Source organism: Glycine soja, chromosome 8, assembly GCF_004193775.1.
Source record: "Glycine soja cultivar W05 chromosome 8, ASM419377v2, whole genome shotgun sequence".
Lineage (NCBI taxonomy): Eukaryota > Viridiplantae > Streptophyta > Magnoliopsida > Fabales > Fabaceae > Glycine > Glycine soja.
The window spans coordinates 21873932-21899964 of record NC_041009.1 but is presented as its reverse complement, the minus strand read 5'-3'; the positions used below and the strand labels follow the sequence as shown (position 1 = coordinate 21899964).

The following is a 26033-nucleotide window of genomic DNA, read 5'->3' as shown; positions in this document are numbered from 1 at the left end:
AGTTGTCTCGAAGTGAAAGACTTGATTTTTATTTTTTTGGTAAATGAAGTAAAAGATTTGGTATGTCTTAACATATGTCTAGACTAATGCGTTAACTGAAATCAACTATAGTAACCTAAATATGCTTTCTGAAATTCTTTGTTCTTCCTATTAACAAAACATTGCATATATTTCCCATGTTGCTCAATAAAAAACAATCCTTAGTAGGGGTATCAATAATTTGTTCTTGTTAACATCTTCATTGCCACAATAAAAGGTTGAGATAAATATTGTTATTGAAGACCAGCATACAATATCATATATCTGAACTGATAGAGAAAAAGAGAAACGTAATTAGCAGGTTCTTTCACGGGGACGAAGTCAAAAATTGAAACTTCAACCACATGAAAAATACAAAAATCAATGAAAAAAATATTATTTAACTAAACAAATTCCTAGACTCTATCTAATCAATGCAAAGAGAAATATGACAGTACCTAATTGAGAAACTACTATATTATCTATCTCTCTCACTCAGGCTCACTTTCCCTCTTTTATTTACAAAATGTGATGACAACAAATGGGCTTTCCTCAACAACCATAATATAGAGTCCGAAGAGCTCTCAAGATTGAAAAATTAATTTTTAAGAAAGAACCACATTTGTGAGCTAAGCTGTGATATTATCTTGTGTTTCTTGCCTCTTACTTTTAGATTCTTCGTTCTCTTCTTGATTGAGAACTGTGACACCTTCTATCTTGACATATATATTTATATAATATCATACATGAAAATGCGAAATTAATTACAATAATTTTATTCAATAAACATAAAGGAGCTCACGTGGGTAAAAGATTCACATTCGTGTTAATTACCAAATTAAAAACTTATCAAATAAGGATATGAATACATCTTTGATCCAAAACAAGGCCATCCAATTTTTTTACAAAAGAAAACAAGTTAAGTAGCGGAATAACATAAAGTAACATATTCAGAATATTATGCAACTAATACAGAACCCATGTCCTAAAATTATATTCTATCAAAGCATTGTGTTTCAGCGTTCTCTAGCATGAGGTTTTCCATAGCCATCCACTTAACTATTTGCTCCCATGAACACAAAGTTCGAGATCATCTCATGATCAAAACACAAATAACACACACGGAGTGAGTTATCACATTTCTAACTAATAGAGAGAAACATAACAACATAGATATGCATATCATATAAATGAAATACAACTAAATTAAACACATCTCACGTCATTACACCACTTATCGCGTGACATCACATCTCAACACTACACGGTCTCACACATTTTCACATCATTCACATACTCAAGGATAAAAACACAATATCACTCAACCAATCAATATTGATTAATACACAAGTGTTATGCAATAAATATACTAAGACTCAATCTTATATGCACTGTGGTATCATGTCAGTGAAAAATTTCATCGAGCGTATAAGAGTACATGACAAGACAAACCACACACTGGCAAGTCAGGCCACTCTCACTAGGTAAAATCATAGGGAGACCATTCAGGACCACACTATTTTGTAAGAATGCTTCAATCATGTGGAATTGACACAAGCTTAAAAGAACACTCAAACCGGGTGTATTTAACCCCCAAGGCCTAGACTCTGAAGAGTCCGTTAGGGCCTCTCCCTCCTGATTCAGGTCCAACCAAGAAAATATTTTAGCACATAGACTCTATCTATGAATTGTACAAAACACACAACTCCTCAATTGTTTTCAAAATAATTTTAACTTGTCGTGCCTCAAAGTGATTAAAACTCGTCGAATTCCCATAGTGGATCCCATCACAATACTCATTGCGCATTAACTCGTCACCCTTAAAGAGTCTTACAGTCATGTGATTGTACGACTCATAGCTTACAACTCAATGCACACAACATCTTAATACATGTGCGATTTCACAATTTAACACATACTCAACTTGTCACTTACACACAATTCATCACACTTCCATAATCCCAATTTGAGACTCTAAGGATTCTCACACATGTTCATTTTAATCCCAATTGCAATAAACTCATTCTTTACCTCTTATGGTTGCTCTATTAGGGTTTCCAAGCATTAGAGAGAAGGAGAAGGAATTGAAGCCTCTTCACTGTTTCCATGCGAGGGACGTTTCTCTCACCAGAAACATTTTTCGTAAATCTCAATGGTGGGGATGTGCAAAAATGAGTTTCAAACTTGGTGTTCAAATGAGAGCAGGTTGGTTGTATGTGGGAAAAAGAGAGCTTCGTGTGAGAGATATTTTTCTCACTACAGACATTATTTCACAAATTCCAACAATGAGAATGTGGGAAAATGAGTTTTGAACCTGATGTTCAAATTTTACAACGATCCAATGGTTAACGAGTTCGCTATCGTAGTTTTACAGGATATAAGTTTGAGTGTATGCGAAAAAAAGAGAGAAAGTTTTGAGAATGGAATAAGGGAAAACAAAGTTGAGAAGAAGAGGGAGCGTAAAGATGTATCAAATGTAAAATTGATCTAATATGTTTTTATTTATAGTTAGGGTACTCTCATCCTATTATTTACTCTATTTTTTATTTTTATTTTATAATTTTTTTATTTTATTCTCTATCAAATGAATAAATAAAATCTCATTTTTATTTTCTAAGAATATATATTTATTTTATTTACCTTAAAATCATATTTTAATTAATAAAAATATTTTTTATTTTTTATTTAGTTATAAAAACCTTATTATTTTTCTAAAAATCTATTTATTTTTAAATAAAATTATTTTTAATTTGTTTTTTTTTTTTTGAAAAAATGGGATGTTTCAAGAACTCCATGAACTGCTGCTTACCTAGAGCAGAGACATGCTTGCTAGTAATTTGTCATCCTGCCTTAAGTTTAGGACCTCAATGCCTTTCAGGATTTGGGAGAAAGCATGCAACCTTCTTAGCTTGCGCCTTGCTAAGAGACGATACAGCTTGAGCAAAATTAGCCTACAAGGGACACATGAAAGAAAAGTTTAAGCCATCATTACTACATCAGATCAAAGGCTAAGCCAGGTCAAAAGGACTGTTTAGTTTACTGGCTATGTCCAGTTCGTTGGCCTGACCATTCATCGTGGTCAAAACTACGCATGGACCATATTAAAGACTAACCAACAATGCCTATAAATGGCATAATGTTGAATTATAATATAAAAAGCCAAACATTTTACGGAATAACATAGAATTTGATGTAGAAGCAAAGTTTCATGGTGAATCAAAGGTGATTCAAAGGTGTTTTGATGATAACAATGATGATAACAAAACACGATGACAAAGGAGATGACAAAAAGCTCAAAGATTAGTCAAAGAATAACTCAAGTGAATCAAGAACAAGTCAAGAGTTCAAGATAGAATCAAGTCAAGAGTTCAAGATAGAATCAAGAAGAATTCAAGACTCAAGAAGAAAGTTAAGAGTCAAGAATCAAGATCAAGATTCAAGACTCAAGAGTCAAGAATCAAGAGAAGACTTAATCAAGATAAGTATGAAAAGTTTTTCTCAAAAATTGAGTAGCACATGATTTTTCTCAAAACATGTTTACCAAAGAGTTTTTACTCTCTGGTAATCGATTACCAGATTGTTGTAATCGATTACCAGTAGCAAAATTGTTTTGAAAAAGTTTTCAAATTGAATTTACAACGTTCCAATTAATTTCAAAAAGCTGTAATCAATTACAATGTTTTTGGTAATCGATTACCAGTGCCTTTGAATGTTGAAATTCAAATTCAAATGTGAAGAGTCACATCCTTTCACATAAAAGCTTTGTGTAATCGATTACACTTATTTGGTAATCGATTACCAGTGAATATTTCTAAATAAATCAAAAGATGTAACTCTTCAAAAAGGTTTTGACTTTTTCAAATTGGTTTTAAGTTTTTCTAAAAGTTATAACTCTTCTAAATGGTCTTCTTGACCAGACATGAAGAGTCTATAAAAGCAAGGCTTTGTTTTGCATTTTCAATAAATTCATTCTTTCAATATTGAATACTTTTCCAATCAATCTCTTACAATCCTTTACAAGCCTTGAATCTCTTTGAACTTCTTCTTCTTCTTCTTTGTACCAAAAGCTTTCTGAAGTTTTTTGGTTTTCCAAACCTTGAAAACTTGTGCTATTCATCTTTTCATTCTCTTCTCCCTTTGCCAAAAAGAATTCGCCAAGGACTAACCACCTGAATTCTTTTTGTGTCTCTCTTCTCCCTTTTCCAAAAGAACGAAGGACTAACCACCTGAATTCTTTTGTGTCTCCCTTCTCCCTTGTCAAAGAATTCAAAACGACACAGTCTGAGAATTCTTTTGATTCTTCCCTTTCCCTAATACAAAAGTGTTCAAAGGACTAACCGCCTGAGAATTCTTTTGTATCCCCATTCACAAAGTATCAAAGGTTTAACAGCCTGAGATCTTTGTCTTAACACATTGGAGGGTACATCCTTTGTGGTACAAGTAGAGGGTACATCTACTTGGGTTTGAATGAGAACAAGAGAGGGTACATCTCTTGTGGATCAGTTCTAGTGGAGGGTACATCCACTAGGGTTTCAAAGAGAACAAGGGAGGGTACATCCCTTGTGGATCTTTGCTTGTAAAAGGATTTTTACAAGGTTGAAAGAAATCTCAAGGACCGCAGGTCGCTTGGGGACTGGATGTAGGCATGGGTTGTTGCCGAACCAGTATAAAAACTCTTGTGTGTTTGTTTCCTTCTTTCCTACTCTTTTACTTTCCGGTGTGCATTTAATTTCCGCTTTTACTTTCTGTTAAGTTTCTCTTCTACTCCATATTCTCTTAACAACATAAGTAAAAGCCTTAGAAGAGTAATTTTTTAATTAGTAAAGGTTTAGGAATAATTAATTCAACCCCCCTTCTTAATTATTATGAGGCCACTCGATCCAACATTTGAGAGGAAAAATATACCCGAAAAACAGGTTCCTTTGCAAGTATGACACTTCCTGGTTGATCTGTTGCTGGTTGAGCTTTCACAGGACGATTTTTGACCTATAGAGTAACAAAATCAGTGGCTGAGAAGTGACAAAATCAAATCATTCCTTTTGTCTTTCGCTAAATATTCAAATATTAGTAAATGAACCACATTAAGATTAAGTTGCAGGCTTTGTAGCCATATTTTTTTTTAGATGGAACATGGCATCTTATATGCAAGCATGGGTGGCACAAAAGCACTCACACCCCACTACAAGAACAAAAATAAAAAAAGAAATAAGTCCTAACTACATTATGAACAGAACACCAGCAAGTAGCAACAATCACTTGTAACTTCTTACCCAGCATCGCATTATATCCCAAATAACATCCATGGACGTATCTGATTTCAGTCCTAGTGGATGATGATGACTTCCAGATATACGATAGCCTGCATTGATCACAACTTAACGAAAAATAACTTCTGATGGAGAAGTGCATTTAAGTGTTGCACAGAGATTATGCAGACTTAGAAACAGAGGATCATGTGGCAATTCCTAAGAAAATATCAAAATAACTACATAAGCAAAATATTTCCGTGTAACAGGATTTTTACTTGGTAATAAAGGCATGGTATATGCATGGTATTCAAAAAAGAAAAAAATATATAGTACAAAAACACGCCTCTGATATTGTAGTCAACGTAGCCAATATGCCATGGTGTTGTGGGTTAGAGAACAAATCTAGGATTCGAGGCCTAGAACCTCCAGAAGGTAATAAAGGAAAAGATGATTGTATTATTTCCTGTCTGTTAGAATTACATTCCATTATATTTATAGACTTCCTTTTACAAATCATTGGATAAGAATTCTAACAGAATTTGGCAGCATATGCCTTAGAGGAATTCAAAAATGCACTACCAAGGGACATCATCTAACGACACCAAGGGAGCATGAAGGATTTGCGATTTTGCTAGGATTCTGCTTCTAAAGAGATGCTTCTAGCTCAGCTATGCTACGTTGCATAGTCCTTCAGGTACTGAGGCCTATTAATTTCCCTTTTTGGCCTCCTATCTTCTTCTCGTTCTTGTTCTATTGTTGGTGTTGCATATTGTGGTGATTCATTAAGCTGCTCTGTATTATGTTTGTCCATAGGTGCTATAAGAACCGGTTCGATGCCGTGCTCTGAAACAATGTGACCCAAGTATTCAACTTGCTGGGTTGCAAAGGAACATTTGGAAAATTTGAGGAAGAAATTATGATCGCTAAGGATTTGAAATGCAAGCTTCAAGTGACTGAGGTGCTCCTGGAATGACCTACTGTAAATCAAGATATCGTCAAAGAAGACAATGATGAATTTACGCAAGTAAGGAGTGAAGGTCGAGTTCATTGTTGCCTGAAAAGATGATGGAGCGTTGCATAAGCCAAAGAGCATTACTAAGAACTCATAGTGACCATGATGAGTTCTGAACGCCATTTTGCACACGTCTACGTCAGCCATTAGGATTTGGTGATAACCCTAGAGCAAGTCCAACTTGGAAAACCACCGTGTGCCTCCAAGTTCATCCAGCAATTCATCTATTGTAGGTATCAGAAAGCGGTTCTTAATGGTTATCGCGTTTAGGGCTCTGTAGTCGATGCAGAACCGCCAGGACTCATCGCGCTTTTTAACCCGTAAAACAGGTGAGGAGAAGGGGATGGTGCTTGGTCTGATAATGCCATTTTGAAGCATGCGTGCCACTTGGGTTTCAATTTCTTGTTTTTGAAAGTGAGGGTATCTGTATGGGCGAACGTTGACTGGGGTGGAATTGGGAGTAGGGTGGATAAAGTGGTTGGTAGTTCGTGAAAGGGGAAGTGTAGTTGGTGTTTGAAAAAGGGAAGCAAATTGAGTAGTCAGTGAGGTGATATCGGGGTGGGTTAGGCTCGCCGGATGAGTGGGAGAAGAAATTCTGATGTAGAAGAAGGCACTTGCACTCTAGGTCTGAGTTAAACGGTAGAGTTGGGGAGGGGATATCACCGACAGAGGTACGTCGAAGTTACCCTTCAGCTCGATGAGGTTGCCAGCGTGTACAAACTTCATAGTTAGTGTACTGTAGTCAGTCAAAATTGGCCCAATGAATTTGAGCCATTGGACACCGAGGACGACATCGGCACCGCATAGAGGAAGCATGTGGAGGTCCACGATGAAGGTGTGGCTTTGAACCTGCACCGCCACGTTCCGACATATAGTACATCTTTCAACTTCATTGTCGTTGCCAACAAGCACATGCATAGTGGGGGTGGCCTGAATATGCAATCCCAGGGACTTGACCAAGCGTTGTTGCACGAAATTGTGAGTGCTCCTGCCGTCGATCAAGATCACGACGTGGTGGTGAGTGATCCAACCCACCATGCACAAGGTTTCAGGGGCGGTGTGGCCCGAAAGTGCGTGGAAGCTAATTTGGGCTTGAATTGGGTCGGGGTTCTGGTAAGTGTTTGCTGGGTTAAGTGATAGGTCTGGGTTGAGCGGGTTAACTGGGTATGGGTCATTAGTGGCTATATTAGGGCACGGGTTGGTTGCCTCCTCATCCTCATCAACGACAAGGAGATAAAATCGCGAAGGGCAGCAGTGGCCTTTAGTAAATTTCTTGTCGTAGTGGAAACATAATCCACGTTCATGGCGGCTTGCTAATTCCTCCAGGGTGAGTCGTCGAAAGGGAAAGGGTGGTGATTTGGCGACCAAGGGAAGAAGGGTTTGGGTGGGAGTGGGTGAAGGTATGGTGAGGGTAGGATTGGATGTGGGTGGTGGAGGTGGAGGAGCTATCAGAGGCTGGCGGCCACAGAAGGGCTTGCGGGTTTTTGAAAGTTTTTCCTCTTGCAAATGAGCCAACCCCGCGACATGCACCAAGGACACAGGCTGCATAGCTTGAACTTCGCGGTGGATTTCAGGGTCGAGACCCGAGATGAAGCAGCTTAGAAGAAGGGGAGGAGGGACCCCAACAATTTTATTTGCGATGGCTTCGAATTGGTTCAGGTAATCTCTTATGCTTCCTCTCTGTGTGAGCTTAAAGAGGAGTCCAGTAGGATCCTCGTATGGAGAATGAGCAAAATGGGCTTCAATGGCTTGTGAAAACCCAGGGCAGGTAGTGAGTTGATGGTTTCGCATCATCCACTGAAACTAGGCCAAAGTCGGCCCTTCCATATAGAAGGAAGCTATCGTAAGCCTGTCAGACTCAAGTGTCGCGTGGTATTCAAAACATTGTGTGATTTTGAATACCTATCCTGAAGGGGTCTGAACCATCAAATCTTGGAACATCAAGTTTTATTCTAGTATGATTAAATGGTTGTGGGTTTGGTGTAGGAATGACTGAGGATGTGAGGGGGAGGGTGAGTGGTGGAAGTTGGATTCAAGGGCAGCAACACGCACGAGTAAATCGTCCAATTTTTTAGTGACATGCAGGTGGTTTAAGGCTAATTTAGCCAGAGCTTCCTCCATGCGGTCCATGGTCGATTTAGAACGAGTGGATTCAGCCACGAGGTCAATGAAAGCACCAAATCTTGTGGGTTAGAGAACAATTCTAGGATTCATGGCCTAGAACCTTCAGAAGGTAATAAAGGAAAAAATGATTGTATTATTTCTTGTCTATAAGAATTACATTCCATTCTATTTATAGACTTCCTTTTACAAATCATTGGATAAGAATTCTAACAGAATTTGGCAGCATCTGCCTTAAAGGAATTCAAAAACACACTACCAGGGGACAACATCTAACTACACCAAGGGAGCATGGATGATTTGCGATTTTGCTAGGATTCTGCTTCTAGAGAGATGCTGCCAGCTCAACTATGCTACATTGCATAGTCCTTCAGGTGCTGAGGCCTGTTAATTTCCCTTTTTGGCCTCTTATCTTCTTCTTCTTCTTGTTCTGTTGTTGGTGCTGCATATTGTGGTTATTCATTAAGCTGCTCTATATTATGTTTGTGATTCATGACACATGGTATGCAAGATACCTTTCTTTCATAAATTTCACATCTACAAGTATACAAGTCACCCATTCTTGATCATGGATAGGAGCAGGCCATATAGGTCCACCCATATTGAATTTCTTCTCACAATGATTACATTCTTGAGGAACAATAGGACCATAGCCTGGCAGATATTTGACAATATTATTCTGAAAAATGAAAATAGGGCTCCCCGCCAAGACATCATTGCATGTTAAATTCAATCAAAACAAAAGCAATAAATTTAATTGAGCTTTGTAGGCTTCAAGGATTGTTAGTATATAGCAATAAGAAGAAAAGAAAGGAATAAGGAGAAAAGAGAGAAGACACAAAGTTTTAACGTGGTTCAACACACAATGTATGTACCTATGTCCACAGCTACACTAAGAGAACTTTTTATTATTTGTACACTATTGCACGCTTACAAGGTGTCTCTATATATAGCACTAATGAGACAAAAGTTTTACAAACCAAGCGATGTAGGACAAAGGAACTAAGACCATAAAACTCTAACAATTCTCCCACTTGGGGTCAAAGTTCCAAACTCTAGCAGCTCATTGTAAGCAATGAGTTCATCGACTCTTTAGCTAGTGTAGCGCCTTTATTTTTAATTATCCTCGAAGGCTAACTGAGGCAATACAAAGCCTCAGCTTGTCAGTTGTAACAACTTTAGTCAACATAACTGCCGGATTCACTGATCCTAAGATCTTTAGCAAAGATAAGTCTCCATCATTTATCAACTCCCTGATAAAATGGTATATTAATTGAATATGCTTGCATCTAGAATGGGAGACTGGATTCTTAACAAGACTTATAGCACTTTGACTATCACTGAACATTGAAGCATTATCTTGTTCTTTCCCTAATTCATTGAGAAAATTCTTTAGCCAAATCATCTCCTTAGCTGCTTCTGAGATAGCTATGTACTTGGCTTCTGTGGTTGAGAGAGCAACTCTATGTTGAAGTTTAGACTTCCAACTCACAGCAGTACCTCCCAAAGTAAAAATGTAGCCTATGGTGCTTTTCTTGGTATCAAAATCTCCTCCCAAGTCTGCATTTGAAAATCCCTGTAAAGTGAGATTGCTTTTTTTTAAGCATAAACACATCCCTGAAGTACCCTTCAGATATCTAAGTACTTTATGCCTTCCCAATGCTCCTTTGCTAGATTTGATAAGAACCTACTGACAACTCCCACTGCATGTGCTATGTCATGTTTGGTACACACCATAGCATACATCAAACTCCCGATTGCTAATGCATATGGTACTCTTTACATGTAACATTTTTCTTCATCTGTCTGCAAAGATTGCTTCTTTGAAAACTTCAAATGAGATCCCAAAGGGGTATTCCTGGTCTTAGAATCTTTAAGGTAAAACCTGTCAAGCAACTTGTGTATATATTTCTCCTAAGACAGCTTCAAAATTCCTTTTGATATGTTTCTAAGAATTCTCATACCAAGGATTTGTTTAGCTGGACTAAGATCCTTCATTTCAAAGTTTTTTGCCAATTGCTGCTTCAACCTGTTAATTTCTGCCATACTAGATCCTGCAATCAACATGTCATCAACATACACAGCAAGGATAACATAGCTATTAGTATATTTCTTAACATAGCAACAATGGTCCATGTCACATCTGTTGAATCTTCGGTTGCTCATAAACTCATTAAACTTCTTGTACCACTGCCTCGGTGCTTGTTTCAAGCCATATAAACTTTTATGAAGCTTGCACACAAGATTCTCCTTGTCTGGCACTTCAAAACCTTTTGGTTGGATCATATAAATGTCTTCCTCTAAATCCCTATGCAAGAATGCAGTTTTAACGTCTAACTGCTCCAAGTGGAGATTCTCTGCAGCTACAATACTCAGAATAACTCTGATGGTAGTCATCTTTACAACTGGAGAGAAGATCTCTGTGAAATCAATTCCTTGTTTCTGTTGAAACCTTTTCACCACAAGTCTTGCCTTGTATCATCTTCTAACGTCATATTCTTCCTTTAACCTATAGACCCACTTATTCTGTAAAGCTTTCTTTCATTCTGGAAATTTAATTAAAGACCACGTCTTATTCTTCTGAAGGATGTCATCTCATCTTTCATTGCTAGCTCCGACTCAATAGAGTCATTCCCCTGCGTAGCCTCACTAAAACATTCTAGCTCACTAGCATCACTTAACAACAAATAATGCAATGAAGGGGAATACCTATTTGGTGGTACTGAAATTCTGCTAGATCTTCTTGGAGGAGTTGATGGTTTTGGTTTTGACTCAACCTCTACGCCTGTACTCTGGTTTCTATTGGCTACATCACTTACTGAAATTTCTTCAAGTGTTGCTTTCTCAAAAATTTCTGACAGTTTACCTGCACATGTAGATTCTGTAGAAAATTTGTCCTTATAAAATAAGTTCTCATTAAAAGTGACATTCCTGCTTTTGATAAATTTCTTGTTTTGGTCATTCCAAAACCTATAGCCATACATGTCAGATCCATAACCAATAAAATAACACTTCCTCGCCTTCAAATCCAATTTATCTCTACTATTAGAGTCTATCAGTATATATGAAACATAACAAAAAATTCTCAAATGTGAAAGTTTTACCTCCTTTCCAGACTATACTTCTTCGGGCAGTTGATAATTCAAAGGAACAAATGGTCTTCTATTGATGAGATATGTTGTTGTGTTTATTGCTTCTGCCCAGAATGCTTTAGGCAAGCCAGATTGGATCCGCATACACCTCACTCTCTCGTTCAAGGTTCTATTCATCCTTTTTGCAACACTGTTTTGCTCAGGTGTTCTTGGTATTGCCTTAATTATTCTGATCCCATGTTCTGAACAAAAGTCTTTAAAATCTTGACTATCATACTCCCCGCCATTGTCAGATTTTGGACTTTTAACCTTTAGACCTATCTGATTTTCAACTTTTGTTTTCCACCTTTTAAACACAGAAAACACATCAAATTTATTTTTAAGAAAATAAACCCATACCTTTTTAGTAGAGTTGTCGATAAAGGTAACATAATAGCGTGAGTTTCCAACAGATTTCATTGGGGCTGGCCCCCAAACATCTGTGTGCACCAATTCTAGCTTTTCAACTTTAAGAGTCTTCCCTGCCCTTGAGAAGCTAACCTTTTTCTGCTTTCCAAAGATACAGTGTTCACAAACACCAACATTAACATGCTTCAAGCTTGATAGCTTACCCTTTGCCGCCATAAGCCTCATTTCTTTTTCACTCATGTGTCCAAGTCTTTGATGCCATAGGGTTGAATTATTGACAACCTCTGTAAATGCTACCATATCCTCATCTGCAATCATGTAAAGCCCATCTCCATCTCCAACGAGCCACAACGAGATTGCCTTTTGTTACCTTCCAAGATCCATCTCCAAAAATGGTGTAAAGCCCTTCATCATCCAACTGCCCTATAGATATTAAATTTCTCTTTAAGGTAGGAATATGTCTGACATTATGCAATGTCCATAGGGATCCACCAGAGGTCTTGATGTCAATATCACCTCTTCCGACAATGTCCAGAGATTTTCCATCTGTAAGGTAAACTTTCCCAAATTTTCCAGAAATATAGTTAGACAATAAATCTTTAGAGGGTGTGGTGTGAAACAACGCACCTGAGTCCATAATCCATGAATCAACAGGACTATCCAAGCTACAAATTAATGCATCATCAAATTCATCAGTTGCTGCATTTGCGGATTCATCATCATCACGCTTCTTGTTTTTGTGAGTCTTGTTCTTCTTTGGTGCCTTGCACTGATTGGTAAAGTGACCTTTCTTGTCACAATTCTAGCAAATAATGTCACTTCGAAATTTTGTCTGACCTTTCCCTCTTGACTTTGATTTGCCTCGACCATTCTGACCCTTCTGGGTAGTCCTTCCTCTGCCTTCAGTATTCAATGCTGAATTGGAAACATGACTAGAAGATTCTCCCGAATCTCTCTTGTGAACATCTTCGCTTAAGATCAAGTCACAAATGTCACTAAGCTTTAATGTGTTCTCCCTTGTAGAACTACTAACTACAGTAACAGTTGCAACCCAACTATCCAGTAGTGATGACAATAGAATCAATGCCTTCACATCATCCTCAAATTTAATATGCACTGATTCCAACTGGGCAAGAATAGTATTAAATTTATTAATATGATCGGTTACAGAGATACCTTCTCCTATCTTGAGATTGAACAATTGACACATCAAGTATACTTTGTTTGGCTAATGTAAATCTGATCACGCCAAGAGCCTGTCGATCTAGCAAGTTCCATTCTTCTTGCTTCATGTCGTCTGACTTATCCCCTGATAAGGGTTGATACAACTTCTTCTGATATAGATAATCCTCTTCTGCATCTTTCAAAAGCTGAAATCTCTACCATCAAACTTCTCGATCTTCACCTTCCCTTTTTCTAATGCCATTGCTCCCACTGCCTTCTCTAAACTGAGAAGACTCCCACTAATTCCTCTAAACTAAGGAAATCCCGTGGAGTAACCAAAAGCTCTTATACTAGTTGTTATTATAGAGCAATAAGAAGAAGAGTAATGAATAAGGAGAAAAGAGAGAAGTTTTAACGTGGTTCAGCACACAATGTATGTACCTACGTCCACAACTACACTAAAAGAACTTTTTATTATTTGTACACTATTGCACGCTTACAAGGTGTCTCTATATATAGCACTAATGAGACAAAAGTTTTACAAACCAAGCGATGAGGGACAAAAGAACTAAGACCACAAAACTCTAACAAAGGATTACAACATGCTATTCCTTTGGTTATTTCCAGTAGCCTATACAGGCAACAGGCTGTGTCACCCTAATTTTGTTTTTGGTTACAGGGAAAGCAAGCTAGAAAACGAAATACCCAATGGCCTTGACCATTACATTGAAACTTGCACTATACACCACTCACTGCAATTGCATTGAAAGACCAATAGCTTTGATAATTACAGAGATCTATAGAACAGGAATAAAAGGCCATGAACCAAAATAATACACAGAAATAGTGAATCAACATTAATTATTTCATTTTCCAAGCAACATCTATTTCTTTTGATACATTATACATATACACCTTGGAAATGCTCCTCCCAATGGGTTATAAGTGGAAAGCATCACACCCAGTGCACTGATATACATATGAAAGCTTTAGAGGAGTGTTTTTCATTGCACTTGCAAAACTGCAACCAATTTTGCATGTTTTAGTTGGCAGCAAAGACAGTGATATATCATGTAATGTTATGCAATCATCGTGCGATAAAGTAATACACTGATAACGGCAAAACAAAGGACTTATGTGTATATGCGAACAAAAACACGAATATAAAAATCCATTTGAATAGATAGCACAGGAACAATATGTCACTTGTAACGATTAGCAGACTCTGCATTAAAATGAGGAAAGTATTATATGCATAGTAATAGTAAAAGACAATTTATAGAAACATGGTTGGTATAAATTTTAATAACACAGTATGATTGTTGCATGATGTACAAATGGTTGTATAATATGTAGGCCTCCAATTGAGAGGAGAATAAAGGTTCTTGAAACATCCCAAGTATTAACAAACAATCAATTTACAATCAAAGTATAGATGCTAACAGAAATCCTATGTGTAGCAAGCATGGAAAAGAAACAAGCTTGGAGCCTTCATAAAAATTAATATTGCTATGCAAGGGACATTTCATCTATTTGTTTTAAATATCATAAAAAATTTTAAAATAAAGAGCTACTTGTTTTCATCCTGAATTTGTCTACTTTCATGGGTGTAAAGAAGGGATAGCAACATTTATCATTTGACATTTCTTAAATTACATTTGTGAAATAACTATATACAGACAGAACAATTATGCCACTTCTCAGTTCCTTTTAATCAAAACAAATTTGACTAATATTGATTTCATTGTAAAGAAATATAAGCATTATATATACCTCAATGGACGCCAGAAGGATTCTTAAAGCCATTTCATGGCAATATTTTCCTCTCAGTGGAATTGATCCATATCTAGTATGAACGATAGTTGTTAGGATTTCAGTCCAAAAATCAAATTTTTGTTCAACAAAAAGCCCATACCCAGTAAAAGTATTGACATTACTTTGAATAGCAGACCTCCCCGTTTCCCCGGAGAGCATTGCCATATCTGTTGCAGTACATATCAGCATGCCTCCATCAACAACAGATTGAACTGTTGCATCCAGAAACAGTGAGGGTGAACCATAAGGATCATGATCAACCTGGAAAAAAAAAACAGAAAAGGACCATGGAGATTATGAAAGTGGTTAACGTTAAACAATATATAACCAAGCTTCTAAGCATTAGATAGAGCAACAAATAATATATTCAATATTAACAACGGTTCGCTGCAGTAGATCCTATTCTATATTTCATGATTCAGACTCAATAATTTGAAAGTTCATTTCCTTCGATTAAAAAGGTCAATACAAACACTCTTTGATGTGTTCAGCTTGAAAAAAAATATGCATCCACTTACCACATCAAATTCTTTTGGGTGGGTTAACATATATACGCGGGGCATCCGCAAGATGAGACTCCACTTTTGAACTGGTAACTGAACCATTGAATTTGATGTTCCTTCTGCATGTGATACGAACAAGACAATATCAGCAGGAGAAGAAGAACAAAATGCAAACTCAGAGGTGGGAATTACAAAAGAGGGGGTGCATAATGAAGTTAAGCCCAAATGAAAGGTGAAGAGGCCCACTTACCTTCACGACTTCGTTTGAAGGATCCTTCCAAAACAGAAGCTTCTGCAAATCCTTTCCCAGATCGCCTTGCTTGGAATTGTGATCCTGCTGAGCAATTCTTATCAATAAAACGGTTATTGTAATATTCCTAGGATTATTCCATATTAGGAATTCTATAAAAACCATGTAATAACAAGCAAAGGCAATAAGAATTTACAAGCTTCTTCCTTCTTCGTTTGTGCTCTGCTCCTTTCTCATTTCTGGAGGTGCTAGACCTCGAATTCTAGCTCTCGATACTGGTCCCCTAACAACATGCCTCCACAGAAACTGGTAGAAGCAAAAAAAAATAGGAGTAAGTCTGCTAATGCATAAGATAAATGATGCAAAGAAGTACTAATCGATTAAAGAAAAAGAGGCTATTATAAATATATATACAAAACGTTAAACAGACAAGAAATCAGTAACCAGAAGTTGTCCAGATACAAAGTGAGGTCCAATGGTAACAATGTATGCAGCCTTAACAACATAAGGTAGAGCGCGCTTATGTGTTCTAAAATCTAAACCAATAGAATAAAATTGTAAGACAATATGTACAAGACTTTTTTTTATGATGAAAAATCCTTGAAACATCTTTATCATTGTCCAGAGCAACAACCTGCCCAATTCCTTCTATTTCCCTAGCATATCTAAGAAAAACAAACCAAACAAAAATAAATGTAATTAAGAAAATTATGTCTTCAAGTGTCAACAAACTCAGTAACTTCTTTTCCGTGCTTTGAAAACAACACTTAGAATGAGATGATAATCTCGGTGAATAAAACAACTAAAAGAGATTCATTGTAAATGTAAGTATCCAGACTCTCTTCCCCATCCAGATGACTTATATATAAATAAATATCATTATCATTTCAGATGGAGGTATAATCTTATAATAAGATGTACATCATCACAAAAATTATAAAAATACCATTTTGAAAAAACTACCAACTAATCCCCTAATTTTGTGCATCTGATAACAATTCTCAAAATTACACTACATCAATAATAGAATCAACTAATAATATAAAATCATATATATAACAACAATTATATACGTAATATAATAACTAAAACATATAATATATACAATGACCAGACCATAATGTTCAAATTGATCCTGATCCTAAAGGTTAAATTATAAATTTATTAATTTAATGATAAAATCCTTTAGATAATCTCTCTCTATATATATAAAGAAAACATTCTCAAGAATTCCTACTATGAAAGTTTAGAAAAAATTATTTTACTCACTTCTTGAAACAAGAAGTTTCTCTTTTTCGTTATTCTTCTTTTCCTTTACCAATTGCATCAAAAAAATTTCATTATTTTTTTCAATCCTTGAACAATCCATTAATACCAAGAAAGACCATTTGTGTGATTACAAGTGAATAAACTGTCTACCCCTTATATAAGAATGGTATATAATTTGAAAATTTATTTAACCGATCTTTTTTATCTATTATTTCTATTATCTTTAATTATAATTATCTTTAATCAATTTAATATTGTTATTCAAAATAAAAATAACAATATAATATATTAAAATAATTTCATTTATCTTTTCTTTTACTAAAACATATATTTAAATGATTATTAAATTATTTTTTTAGGATGTTACATTGGTGGCTTCAGTTACCTATGAACTTTTCCATATGAAATGTCGATTGACTCTCCCACAGCATCGCATTCTTCTGTTGTGCTGCACGGTTCTTCGGAAGATACCTCATCACATTATTTTAGGAGAAATGCGTGAGCACCATCCTCCATAACAGGTTCAGAAATGCCATTTTCTGATACTTTTTGGGCTGCTTTTGTTCTCATGTACAACATTGCTTCATGTTCTTGCTTCCGTTTTGAAATGAAAGCTCTCAATAAAGCAATTGGCATATCCCTGTTATTAACCTAACAATTATACAACGGAAGACTAGAATAATGAGTAACATTCATCAACCACAAAAAGTGAACTTGATTATTCAAAGCACAAAAACATAAATGAGAGAAGATATTATAAAAATAACCAAAGAGAATGAATCTAATGAAAATAATAATATTCAGACTTCACTGATTTATGTGATTGACATTTAGGCATCAATAATGTTAATGCTTCTAATATCACCCAAATTTCAATTTTTTTTATTCCTTCACCCTATTGACAACTTTTATCGAAGTTAAGGAACTCTGCTTGGGAATCAAAGAACTCAGCCGATACAATGCGAACAGACTTCAATGATTTAAATGACAGACAGAGCACTCAATAAATTTCAACTCAAACAATCCATAAGCAGAAAATAACTACAATATTTCAGATATCTATATCCCGTTACTACCCAAGTGCCATAATTTGATTTTTCTTCACTCTATGAACTTTTTTGTGTAGGAAGAGTTTCTCAGAGAACACTAAAAGTTCAACCACAAAGTACTTGGTGCACAAAATGAACGCATTAAATGCATGAAAAACAGAAGAAAGAGGAGATTTTGGGACCTGGGCTTTGTTATAGAACACTTCATTCTTGAGGTGCATAAGAATCTCAGCGCCACCCTCTTTTATGATTTTGTAATTGTGGAGATCCAATGAGATGGTGAAAGAAGAAGAAGACCAACAGAACAATCTATCAATCTTCCACTTCTACAAACACCAACGCGCGAAAGTAACTGCCACGTTGTTCACGTTATGGACGTACGAGGAATGTAGAACTAGTTTTTTTTTTTAATTCAAATTTTCTTCTCCCACAAATTCTACGGGAAATCCTTAGCGCATAATTTTTTCCTCCTTTTCTCCTTTTGTAATTGTTTTTGAAAAAAAAAACTGTCCAAATCTAAAATTATTTTAATTTTAATAAATGTTGATTTGAAATAATTTTGATATATTATTGATTGGAAATTTTTATCTACAAAAATAATAATACAAAATGCATAAGTATTTACATTCTAAAGTGCTCTTAATAACTCTATATGTTCCTTACAAAAAAAAATCTATGTAATAATTTATTCCTACGTACTTATACTAAATTTTCCTTTAGTGCTGTAATTTAATGTTCTATTACATATTTTGGTCCTGAGATATATATATTTTTTCATTTATCCTAGGTATGCTTAACTGATTGTTATTAAAATATTTTGCGTCAATCCTAAGTTCCTAACCCCGATAATGCGAAGGGATTTGTTAGGTGCATCCAACAATATTAAAAAATGCCCATTTTGTCCCTCTGCTACATTTCTTTAAAAGGAAACTTGTGGTTCCTCTTTGCTTATGCTTCCGGCTTTGTTTTTTTTTGCATTTTTTTTGCTGTGGTCCCGTTGCTGTCGTTTTTGAAGCTCTTAGAGGGTTATTGTTGGTGTGTAGTTGGAACTTACTATTTTCATTTCGACTCAGCCGAGGTATCCCTGTTTCGTTTTTTTTTGTCGCCCATGTAGTGTTCTTCGTTTAGCTTTTTACGGAAGAAGCTTTTCATCAATGTGAAAATTTGAACCTACGGAAGAAGTTCCGTATGATTCATACGGAAGAACTTCTTCCGTAGGGACATATGGAAGAACTTCTTCCGTACATATAAATTTTGTATTACAGAAGAAGTTCTTCCGTATGAATCATACGGAAGAAGTTCTTCCGTACACAAATTTTTCATTACGGAATAACTTCTTCCGTATGAATCATACGGAAGAAGTTCTTTCGTATGAAGTAATTCTTTTTTGTTTTTTAAAGATTAAATGTTGATATTTTTAATTTGGTAACATATTGAAATATTTTATGCCATATTTTAAAGATTAAATGTTTATAAAGTATGTAGAAGATTAAATTAGTTGGTTTTTTTTAGATGTATTAATCTGACAATTTATTTAGGTAGGTAGTTATGATGTTCAAATTAGGTATTTAAATGCTGTATTAGTTGAAAATATTAGGTTGTAAAATGAATTAGTAGATTTAGTTGATAGATATTGTTAGAAGTATGTTTTGTGAGTTAATTTGTGTAGTAATAAGGTTGAAAATAGGTAAGAAAATGTTTAATTAGTTGGTATTTATTTTGCATGATGTATTAATTTGACAATTTATTTAGGGGTAGTTACGATGTTCAAATTAGGTTGTAAAAATGTTGAATTAGTTGATTGTTAAAATGTTGAATGAGTTGATAGTTATAGTTTGAATGAAGTCGTGAATGATGCTTTTTTTTTTAGTTTTCGTTAAGATGGACGAAGATCAATGGACATATGATAGTTTGATGTACGGAGAATTTAATATGGATTTTGATGATGAACAATAATGTGGCATGAATGAAGGACATTTTGATTGTTCAGACGCTTTTAATACTTATCAGGTAATGATGTTCATTAGTTTCAGTCGTTTGGTGAATGTGTGTTTTGTATAAAAATTAATATGTGAGGGTTGTGGTGTAGGTCTTTGGTACCTGAGACGATGTTTTGTTGTGGGATAGATTTGTTGCCCATGAAAATGGGTTTGTTGCAATTATTATTAGGTCTGACACAAATACTGGTCGTAGAGGAAGAAGTTTGTTTGTGTTAATTGGCTGTGAAATGAGCGGTCAGTACAAGTGTAGGAATAAAGAATTTGTTAGAAGAAACACTGGGACTAGGAAATGTGGTTGTCCCTTCAGGCTGCGTGGGAAACCAATGCGTGGAAGTGAAGGTTGGATGGTGAAGCTGATCTGTGGGATACACAACCATGAATTGGCCAAGACCTTAGTTGGACGTCCATACGCCGGACGATTAACGAAGGATGAGAAGAATATTATTGAAGATATGACAAAGTCGATGGTGAAACCAAGAAACATACTCCTAACATTGAAGGAACACAATACCAACAGTTGCACCACGATCAAGCAAATTTACAATGCAAGAAATGCATATCGTTCTTGAATAAGAGGAGCTGATACTGAAATGCAACATCTGATGAAATTTCTCGAACGTGATCAATATATCCATTGGCACAGGTTGAAGGATGAAGTTGTGGTGCGGGATCTGTTTTGGTGTCACCCAGGTGCAGTGAAATTATGCAATGAATGTCATCTGGTGTTTTTGATAGATAATACCTACAAAACAAATAGGTATAAACTCCCATTGCTTGACACTGTTGGGGTGGCACCAACGGGGATGACTTTCTCTGTTGCTTTTGCATATCTGGAGGGTGAGCTTATGAATAATATTGTATGGACTTTGGAACGGTTCTGAGGTCTATTTTTATGAAAAGATCGCCTCACTGGTGTTATTGTCACTGACAGAGACCTAGCACTGATGAAAGCAGTGAATACTGTCTTTCCTGAGTGTACCAACTTGTGGTGCAGGTTTCACATCGACAAGAATGTAAAGACCAAGTGCAAATCTTTAATAGGCCAAAAAAATGTATGGGATTATGTGATGGATAGTTGGGGTACTCTGGCAGATTGTCCTTCGGAACAACAACTCCTTGAGTGTCTTCAGAAGTTTGAAATGGCTTGTTCACCATGGTCGATGTTCGTCGACTATGTCTGTGAAACATGGATTATCCCACACAAGAAAAAATTTGTTACAGCATGGACAAACAAGGTGATGCACCTAGGCAACACAACGACAACCAGGTATTAAAATGTTCATTGGTTGTAGTATGGGTTAGTAGTAAATGCATGTATTTTTTTTAACCGTTTGTTGTCTATTTTAAATGTAGGGTTGAATCTGCTCATTGGTCTCTGAAATGAATATTACAAAGTAGCCTTGGAGACCCGTGTAGTGTTTGGGATCCCATGAACAACATGATGACGCTGTAGCACACTCAAATTAAAGCATCCTTCGAAATGAGTACACATTTCGTTGGACATGTATATAAAAAAACCTTATTCAAGAGGTTTCTTGGAATGGTTTCAAGGTACGCTTTAAATGAGATTGTTGTTGAGTTGGACCGCATACAGTATTGTGGCAATGATCTCTCTTCTTGTGGTTGTTCTATGAGATCGATGCATGGTCTTCCTTGTGCATGTGAGCTATCTAGCTATGTTGTTGCCAGCATCCCTCTGGAATCGGTCCATATGTTTTGGAAGAGACTTCATTTTTCTGACCAAGGGTTATGTGAGGCAGAAGTCAGCATTGACGATGAGATAGAGACCATATGTAAAAGATTTAAGGACGTTGATGTTGGCGGCAAAGTTACTCTGAAGAGTAAACTTCGAGAAATTGCATACCCTGAGGACTAAAGGTGAAGACTAAAGGTGAAGACTAAAGGTGCACTGAAGAAACCTCTAAAAAGAAGCGAAAGATCCACAAAGCGTGATCCATCCTATTGGGAGTACGTTGTGGACGTCAAAGCGGATGGTAACTATGGATATCGTTCCATTGCCGCTTTGTTAGGTATGGGCGAAGAATCTTGGCCCATGGTTCGCAACGAATTGATCAAAGAACTTGGCAAATGGTCGCATGACTACATCAACCTTTTCGGTGGTACATAGAGATTCGAACAATTAAGGATGTCGCTACATGTTGATGGGTTCTCCCAGGTATGTTGTATTTGCTATTTTTTTTTTAAAAAAAACAATTTTAAAATAATTACATGTGTATGTTTCTTTGATTCAGGTTAGTGTGGACAAGTGGATGGATATAACGGACATGGGATATGTCATTGCATCAAGGTATAACGTAATCATTGTATCGTTATCCCGACAACAAAGCATGACATTTTTTTCTCTGAGAAGTCAACCACCACCGAATTCTTCTGTGCACCGCATGATATGTGTCGACCACGTGTTTGGAAATCATTTTGTTCAGGTACATTGAAGATAATTATTGTCATTTTTACAATTATGCAATGACTTGGTTCGTTCATTTGAGTTGATAATGTTTGTTCACGTACAACAGGTTTATCTGAAAGATCATTGTCCTTTACCGCCTATAGCGTTGTTGTGGTCAAGCAATTGTCTTCCTCAGGCAAAGCAGTGGCGAACTGCATATATTGGTAGAATACAACAATACATGAACTTAATGACAATTAGAAGAGAATATGTGGACCTAAATGAAGACTGAACATTCAGTATTATGGTTGCTTGATTGTGAAATATAATTTGTTGTATAATAATGAATCGTTAGACATTATTAATTGTTGCGTTATGGAATAAATTTGTTTGTGCATCTAAAATGATCTATGCATGTATGATATGTTGTTATAATAATTGACAACACATAATTTAAAGTCTGAGCGTGACACAAAAAATGACTTGGCAACACGTTGTGATGCACGATAAAGCTTACGGCCACATTGGTTTACTTGGGATCATAAACACGAAACATGTTCACGCGTCTGTATTTTTTTTAAAACAAAGTGAAGCAATCTGTCGGTGGAAAGCATCTATATATATGAGACACGACAACTCGTAAACAGAATCACACATCTACCTGCTTTCACATTTTCTCTTTATTGTTACAACAAAGTATGGCATTCTTAGGAAAAACAAGCAGTCACACGATTGTGAACTCAAGGTTGGGTTTCATTTTTCCAAATGGATCAATTATTTACAACGATAGTGGAGTTTACTTCCAAAGTTCCACTCCAGTGCCCATTCGAGTACCAAACAGTTGTGACCTTACAACGCTGAAAACCAGAATACACATCACCCTAAATCTAACTCACGAAATTTTTTTGAATGAAATTCACTACCGGCAGCCAGTCATAGAGACAGGTAACTGTTTTTGCTTTCAATGTATGCAATTAAAAAATGATGACAATGTCAACACCATGTTAATGTGTAACGACCAATTTTCGTGTGTTGGTCCGATTGAGTTTTTATGCACTATTGGTAGAACAACAGATGAAATATTAAACTTACTTCAATGCACTATGACCCCTACTCATGATGCACTCATGTATTACAACGGGAGGTGGAACATGCCACCCCAGAACAACTTTGTAGATTGCGCGTTCATAGGAAAAAATTTAAAGAAATTTGAAATTCCTTTAAGATGTACCAACGATGAACTGAAGGATTTGATAAAACAAGTTGCACCTAAAGGGATTCCCCCTCATGGAATTCACGAATCACAAATGGTAAACGATTGTTTTTTCGGCAACCAGGTCATTTTGAGTATTCAGATAAAGTTATAAAATATGAAATTATTGAGCTGAAAACCAATGATGAAGTGCTGAAGGTGTTAGTACAGTCTAGCTACTGGAAAAATATGGGCCAATAGAAATTTTAGCTGTATTTACTAAACATGTTATGGAAATGGAAGACGACGTGGTTGCCACGTCGCTAAACAACTGAATGCAAGGTTTATTTTTTTGTTTTTCATGTAACTTTTATCTGATTGAATGAAAGTTTCATTTTCCAGTATTTTGAAACAACACGTTGGTGTCCATATGTCTGATCATGTATTTTTTTTAATTCTTTGACGTGCAGACCTTAGGCATACTTTGAATGGTCAAAATCCATTTTTTTTTTATTATTTTGTGGTTGTTTTTTGAGGGCCTATTCGATGAAACCGGTTCATGATTTTTTTTTTTGTGTTCTTTGACGTCCAAACATGAGAAATAGCACCCCTCGAATGTCGTTAGCAACTACAAAATAATTTTTAAAAAAATGCCGAAAAGGGCTACTTAGACATATTTGAAGGGTCAAAATCCAATTTTTTTTTTATTTTGTGGTTGTTTTTTGAGGGCCTATTCGATGGAACCGGTTCACGATATTATTTTTTTAAGTTGTTTGACGTCCAAACATGAGAAGTAGCACCCCTCGAATGTCTTAGGTGACTCGCACATAATTTTAAAAAAACACCAAAAAGGGCTACTTAGACATATTTGAAGGGTCAAAATCCAATTTTTTTTTTATTTTGTGGTTGTTTTTTGAGGGCCTATTCGATGGAACCGGTTCATGATATTATTGTTTTTGAGTTCTCTGACATCCAGACATGAGAAATAGCGCCCCTCGAATGTCTTAGGCGACTTGCACATAATTTTAAAAAAATGCCAAAAAGGGCTACTTAGACATATTTGAAGGGTCAAAATCCATTTTTTATTTATTTTGTGGTTGTTTTTTGAGGGCCTATTCGATGGAACCAGTTCACGATATTATTTTTTTTTAGTTCTTTGACGTCCAAACATTATAAATAGCGCCCCTCGAATGTCTTAGGCAACTCGCACATAATTTAAAAAAAAAACACCGAAAAGGGCTACTTAGACATATTTGAAGGGTCAAAATCCAATTTTTATTTTTATTTTTTGTGCTTTGTTTTAGGTCCGATTCGATGGAACCGGTTCACGCTATTATTTTTTTAAGTTCTTTGACATGTAAACAATACAAATAGTGTCCCTCGAATGTCTTAGGCGACTCACACATAATTTAAAAAAAACACCGAAAAGGGCTACTTAGACATATTTGAAGGGTCAAAATCCATTTTTTTTTATTTTGTGGTTGTTTTATGAGGGCCTCTTCGATGGAACTGGTTCACGATATTATTTTTTTTTGAGTTCTTTGACGTCCAGACATGAGAAATAGCGCCCCTCGAATGTCTTAGGCGACTCACACATAATTAAAAAAAAACGCCGAACACGGGTACTTAGCCATACTTTTAACGGCCCAAATCCTATTTTTTATTTTTTATTTTTTGTGCTTTTAAGTTCTAGGCGTAATTAGATTTTATTTTCAGCAATTGATGGTGTTACTCATAAACACTACACAAAAAATTAAATAATGAAACAAATAATTTACAAAAATTGTATTACCAAAATAATGTAACAATTACAATAATGTTATCAAATACAAAAATAATACACATCATATGAAAAACTAATCTATGTGCTGTCTACGTCGCGCCCTAAGACTTCCATCAGAGACCTCACCCTTAGCGATACACAGGCAATCTTCCATGATGTCATGTAACTCTGTTCCTGTAGTCACCATCCTAAGGTTGAGCACACGCTCCAACCTTTCTGCGATCGCTTCGCAACCATCACAAGCAACCTGTGACAGTAAAAAAAAACCACAGTTATTACAAAATATTAAATAAAAAACAAATTACAAAACACTAAACCAAATTAAAATACCACTGAGTGTCTGGAGAGATCAACTGTGACTGGAACCTCAGGGACATGTGGCTCGACGTATGCATCCACATCTGGGGCAGTTGGCTGTCTGGGCTCATCGCCTTCCTGGGTCGACGTGACGAACGGGTGAGATATCTGGAAAAATCACTCCATGTAGTCCGTTGTTGCCTGCCCAAGGACAACACAAATCTCACCCACGGGTGCTAAATGGTCCCCAAAATGCATCCAACTCTCGTCTATCTCGTCATACGACAACGAAGCAGTAACCGGTGGTGGAGGGATGGTCTGGATGTACCCGAACTGTCGTACCACCCGCTCTGGTCGGATGTAGAACACAACATGACCCTATCTGAGCTGCCCCTGGTAGCATG

The 26033-nt window shown here is 36.2% G+C and overlaps 1 pseudogene; it reads right to left on the bottom strand.

Moving 5' to 3' along the window:
• Positions 1-272: 272 nt before the first annotated feature.
• LOC114424026 lies at positions 273-19013 on the bottom strand (annotated as a pseudogene).
• Positions 19014-26033: the final 7020 nt, after the last annotated feature.